Source organism: Tupaia chinensis, unplaced genomic scaffold (genome assembly GCF_000334495.1).
Source record: "Tupaia chinensis unplaced genomic scaffold, TupChi_1.0 Scaffold144949_1, whole genome shotgun sequence".
In the NCBI taxonomy this organism is placed as follows: Eukaryota; Metazoa; Chordata; class Mammalia; order Scandentia; family Tupaiidae; genus Tupaia; species Tupaia belangeri.
The window spans coordinates 45,455-52,103 of record NW_006204809.1 but is presented as its reverse complement, the minus strand read 5'-3'; the positions used below and the strand labels follow the sequence as shown (position 1 = coordinate 52,103).

Genomic DNA, 6,649 nt, shown 5'->3' with positions numbered 1-6,649 from the left:
AAAAAAAAAAAAAAAAAAGAACCTGATAGAACATATGTCATGTCTTCCAATATGTGTAGAACAAGGAAGAGTGTCCATAGCATTTCTACAACCATAAGGGAAATTTGGCTCAACATTTTTGAAACAAAATGAATAAAAGTGTTGCATGGGAGAGGACTGTTTCCCTGTATCTCTTATTCATATACTAATTAATCCCACACAAAATAGAGCACTATTCACTGAGGTTCTTCCAGGTTTAGAGTAGTACACTGGATAACCATGAGACCCACCAGATGACTAAGGAAAAAAGTGTTGGCCATGACAGATTAATTAGAATTCTTACACACTGATGATGAGAGGACATTATAGTATAAACACATTAGGTTGGAAAAATCTTGGCCACACCTTCAAAATTAACCATACAAAGTCCAGCCCCATAGCATAAATGTTAAGCCTTGTGCAGAATGAATTGGATTTTACATAAACAATCACAATGTGCATTCTGGTCAATTACTTAAAACCATGTTGGGCACATGTACATTCATGCTTCAAACCTGGAATGGATGGAGAAATGGAAGAAAAAGAATTATGACATGACCATTTTTGATGCTTTTTCTCTCTAGTGAGTCCACATGTACTTAAAATAAAAAAAATTAAAAATGCATTTTTCTTTAATATTTTTAAAATACAGTTTTGTGAATATTTCTAAATAAATTGTATTATAATAATAAACTGTGAGGCCAGCAGGTGGCATTGTGGTTAAGGGTTCTGGACTCCCACACAGCAGACTGTAGTTCAAGTCCTGGACCTGGCAGCTTGCTTTCTCACTTTCCCCCTCTCACTTTATCTCTCTCTCTCTCACTTTGTCCCTCTCTGGTAAAATAAATAAATAAATAGACAGAGTTAAATAATTCTTTAAAAAAAATAATGAATTAATACTTGAAACCAAAGAAACAGTATTGATTTCCAAATGCAAAGCAATATCCTTTGTTTAGAGGTAGTTTATATTAGTGCACTATATTGTTACAGATTGTTACAATCCATATAACAATTTATTTATTTATGCTATTTTTTAAATAATTTTTTTATTTAGCTTTATTTATTAATTTATTTTAATTTGATCAGAAGGACAGTGAGAGAGAGAGACAGAGAGGGGGAAAGTGAGAAAAAAAGCCATGGGACCAGCAGTTGGTGTAATGGCTATGTTGCTGGACTGCCATGTAGTCGACCATGGTTTAAGTACCAGACCTGGCGGCTTAAACTCATGCTGGACACGTGTGTGTGTGTGTCCAAGATCCCAAGAGGAGAAGGAGAAGGGATTGACGTGTGGACATCCTCCCTGGGGTGATTTTTTATTTTCTATCTCTATCTCCCTCTGTTTTTCTGGTGAGCACACACGCCCTATAGCAAAAAACTCTCAAAAAAATAAAAAGACAGAAAAGAAAATTGTAGAAATTAACATGAGTAATGGTCTGGACTTTTCAAGTCTCCTCACTGACTTGGGCACATAGGGAAGAGCTGGCACAAGCCAGGATCCCCAAGTGGTTATTTCTGCCAAGTGAAACGTCCTAGTGGGAATGCAGCAGACAGCCCAGTGCACCTAGATATGGGCACATGCAGCTACCAGATCCCAGCATGTGCAGGTGCAGAAGTTGGCCTTTCTAGGTTCAGGGAGGGGTTGTTGGCACCATCCCTGGAGAAGGACTTGAAGTTTTGCAGAGGTCTGGGGAGAGTCCATTTGTTGGTGGATGCCATGTCCAATGGCTGTCACTTCCTCCCTGTAGCAGCCCAGCTGATACCTACCCTACCTGCCAGCTACTTCCCACAAAGGAATCAGGATGGTGAACCCAATCCTGTCCCCAGAGTAAGAGTGTCTAGAGGGACAGGCAACACCCATCATGGCACATTAAGTAACTTGTTATTAATTGGTTAATATATTAGGGCAGAATGTACTGCTGGGTCCCCAGGAATGACATACTTGGAGGGGACCTGGATGACATACGCCTGGAACTGTGCATAGGAGGAGGCTGAATAGCTTACCTGGAGTTCAATGTACCTGGACCCCAGCCAGCCTGGGGGATATGGGACCAAGCTCATATCCTGGTCAATGCAGATATTGAAGATGGGGAACAGCAGAGTTGCTGAACTGTCAGTGGCCATGAAGGGGTGGACATGAGGGTGCCCTGATGTAAACCTGTATATGCCCCAGTTTCTGGGAGCACTGGCTGCACTGGAGCTGTACAGTGAGCAGTGGGCTGAGATGTAAAGGGAGTGAGCACCAGTCACTGACTGCCCAGCCAGTGCCCATTTGCCAGTTTGTAAATCTAAACCCTAAAACCACAAGTCAGGGGGCCAGAGGCTATTAGCATTAGTTACACTTTCTTTTCTTTTGAGTTTTTGCCATGGGGTTTGCCCACTCATGACGGGGGGTGGGGTGGGGGAGAAAGAGAGAGAGAGAGGGAGAAAATGAGAAATCATCCCCAGTGATTATGACCACTCCACAATCTCTTCTCCTTTATTCTCCTGGGATTTGGGGCACACACACACACACACACACACACACACACACACCTGGAATGATAATTAATCTGCCAAGTCCAGGACTCATAACTGTTGTTGGCCATGTTGGAATCCAGCATCTTAATCACAAAGCCACCTGCTCATCCAGTTGCACATCTTTTTGTGAACTTATTTTTTCCCTTTAAGATAACTGTGAGCAGAAATGCTGCTGCACACAGAAATTCTATGGTTATTTATTTATTTTCTGCTAACTCTGCTGTTCTGGAGGATTTATGTATGATAGATAAAGTACTTCTGATGAAGCTATGACCAGATGGGTACAAGGTACCACCAGACATAAAAAGAGACCTATGCCTGCAACATGATGGGAGGATATGAAGGAGAAGTCCTTTGAGGGAATAAGCTAAAACCTATCAAAGCATAAACAGCATGAAACCAGTAGGCTGTCCCTTAAAAACAATCCATCTCACCCAAAATATAAAAATACCTGAAGGTAAAAGGAGTACTTAAATGAAGATATGGATGGCTTCATGAAATACCTAAGACAGAACTCACAGATGGGCCTCAATGAGGAGGTTCTGTCAACAGGAAGTAAGGGAAGAAATTGCAATTTCTTTAAAAAAAGTCTGTGGGGAAAATAGATGCTAAAAATATGTATGTAATATCCTTCCCTATACAAATATGCAGTATATACTGCATGGTAAAGCTCATCTTGTATGCTGTGATATACATTAAATGAATGTAAAATAAATAAATTTTTAAAAAGACAAGTAGCAGAGAAAATACAATGGTGTGTAGCAATTGAATGTTTAAATAATAAGAAAAATAATAATAAAATACAATTTTTAAAAAGTGATCATGGAATTGCAGATCGCCCAATTACCCTTGAAAATCAAGATGTAGGAACTGGAATTTGTTACTGGTGTGGGTCCACAGGGCTTGAAATATCCAATTGCAAGGCTAAAGTAGACTCAGTTCTTGGTGTATTTCCCTTTACAAAATGTTTTATTTATAGGGAAATGGGACACCATCTAGATTCTGTCCTGATAATCCCAAAGGACTTTAAGCTTAAAGTGGTGGATATAAAATTTGTGACTCTGTGGAATATTGAAAGAAAAATTGACCTAAATGTCACACTTCAGATCAAGTGGTCATGGTCACTGGGCAAAGGGAATGAGTGCAGAATGTGAAGAATTTCTGGAGCTACCTAAGCCACAGAAACCTAAGACAATGATACCTAAAACTTATTTTTTTGATAAATTAGTACTGTGGTTAAATACCACCTCATATTGCTTTCTTGCCTATGAGTCAAGTTAGAGCTGGACTCCCTTGGAACTGAGCCGGTGTTGTAACATGAGTAGGATCTAGGTGTGGTCTAAAGCAGTTCTGCCTTTTCTTCCTATAGGATACTTTTACCACTATTTGGAGAAAATCAGTGAAGAAAAGAATACAATGATTAAATTAGATTCTCTAAAAAGACATATTTTTAAAATATAGAATTTAGATATAACTGGGCCAGCAGGTGGCATGGTGACTAAGGGCACTGGATTCTCACATGGTTGACCACGGTTTGAGTACCTGACCTGGCGGCTTGCTTTCTCACTTTCCCTCTCTCTCTGTCTCTCTCTTTCTCTCACTCTGTCCCTCTGGTCAAATTAAAATAAATAAAAAATAAAGTTAAATAAAATAATTCTTTAAAAAAAGAACTTAGATATAACTAAGTACTTATATGGATTGTAACAATCTTTAAAAATATTATGCATAAATGTGAACTACCTCAAAACAAAGGATACTACTTTGCATTTGGAAATGAATACTGTTTCCTTGGTTCCAAGTATCAATTATTTTTTTAAGAATTATTTTATTTAACTCTATCCATTTATTTATTTTACCAGAGAGGGACAAAGTGAGAGAGAGAGAGAGAGAGAGAGAGAGAGAGAGAGAGAGGGAGAGAAAGAGAGAGAAGGAAAGTGAGAAAGCAATTTGCCAGGTCAGGGGCTTAAACCACAGTGGGCCATGTGGGAGTCCAGAACCCTTAACCACCATACAACTTGCTGGCTCCACAATTTATTTTTATAATAGAATTTATTTAGAAATGTTCATAAAATTGTATTTTAAAAATATTAAGTAAGAATGTATTTTTGTACTTAATTTTTTTAAGTATATGTGAGCTCATTTGAGATAGAAAGCCTCACAAATAGTCATGTCATAATTCTTTTTCCTCCATTTCCCCATTATTTAGGATTTGGGACATGTATGCACATGTGCCCAGCATGTTTTCAAGTAATCAAGTTGAATTCACATTGTGATTGGTTATATGGAAGCCAGTTCACTTTGCAAAAGGCTTAATATCTATGCTATCAGGCTGGCCTTTGTATGGTTCATTTTAAAGGCGTGGCCACAATTTTTCCAACCTAATGTGTTTATATGATAAGGACCTCTCATCATCAGTGTGTAAGAATTCTAATTAATGTCTGCCATTGCCAACACTTTTCCTTAGCCATTCTGGTGGGTCTCATGGTTATCCAGTGTACTACTCTAAACCTGGAAAGACTTCAGTAAGTAGTTCTCTATTTTGTGTGGAATTCATTAGTGTATGAATAAGGGATATAGAGAAACAGTCCTCTCCCATGCAACACATTTATTTGTTTTGTTTCAAAAATGTTGAGTCAAATTTCCCTTATGGCTGTAGAAATGCTATGGACACCCTCCCTTGTTATGTACATATTGGAAGACATGACATATATTCTATCAGATCCTTAATAGACACCCTTTGTTCCTTACATTATCTCATTAGCCTTTTATGAGCCTCAGTGTTAGAATCAATGCTTTTTGTAATAAATAAAAGCAACTAAACTGAAGAGAGGGGTCAGTTCCTCTTGCATCATCTGTTTTATCCCCATCCAGTCCCCCTGCTTACTTAAGCTCCAAGATGGGTATTCTTTCAAGTAGTTCTCTCTTCCAGGTTCTTATTCATCCAAAGCAGAGTGGAAATTTGGAGGGAAGAGCTACAAAATGTATTTCTAAGAAATATCTATCTATCCATGAACTAGAGTACACACACCTACACTTTTCTGCATCTTCAATGGTCTTTGTTCTCATTTCTTACCATGTCTCTGTTCATGGAGGAGAAAACAAACAAACATAGGAAATGGAACATTGGGTTCAAAATAAAAGATGATACTGAAGAAGGAATAAGGGGAAACAATAGAGATGGAGAATCAGTTGTTGCAGGACTGACTGTTTTAGTTTTTTGCTATAGGACACGTGTGGCTCACCTGAGAGAGACAAAAAAAAAGAGATACAGAGAAAAAGTAAGAATTCCTCAGGGAGGAATGACCACATGACAGTCCCCCTTCTCTACTGTCCTCTTGGAACTTTGTGTACACATGCCTGGAGTGTTTTTCAAGCCACTGCATTCAGGACTGAAACTGTAATTACCTGTATGGAATCCAATCACCTTAATCAAAACCCCACCTGCTGGTTCATCCTTATTTATCTCTTAAGAGTAGATTAAATATTACTTATGTTTTAAATTATAAGAGCAATAACAAGTGCCATTTTCAAATAAAATCTTGCTTATAAATTATGCACATATTTATCAAATTGTGCCTTCACAGTTGTTATGTACATAATACTTTAGTACAATAATAATTGTTCAGATATCTTTTGTTCACTTTTTAGTGTTATTCAGTGTGATTTTCAGATTGACCCAACAGTGCCCCATGCACACCCAATTAAGAAGTAAGGGAGTCTAAAACTTGTCTAGGCTAAATATAGGACATGTGGGATGAAGCCCAATACTTCATAGGAAAAATGAGAAACGGTTCTGGAGATAGATTGTCTCAGAACATGAGTTGAGCAGAATTTAAAGCAGATGAGAAGATTTTCTTTCTTTTTCTTTTCTTTTCTTTTTTTTTCGGAGATGTTTTTACTATAGGGCATGTGTGCTCACCAAAAAGACAGAAAGAGAGATAAAAAGCGATAAATAACCCCCTGAGGGGATAGCCAAGCTGCAATCCCTTCTCCTCCATTCTCCTCTCAGGATCTTGGGCACTCACGCATATACGCATGGTGTGAGTTTAAGCCACCGGGTCCGGGACTTATCCACAGTCAACCACATGGGAGTCCAGCGACATGGCCATTACGC

The 6,649-nt window shown here is 38.5% G+C and overlaps 1 pseudogene; it reads left to right on the top strand.

Annotated features, from left to right (window-relative positions):
* The first annotated feature begins 2,804 nt into the window (after window positions 1-2,804).
* On the top strand, window positions 2,805-3,816 carry LOC102482953 (zinc finger CCHC domain-containing protein 9 pseudogene; annotated as a pseudogene).
* Window positions 3,817-6,649: the final 2,833 nt, after the last annotated feature.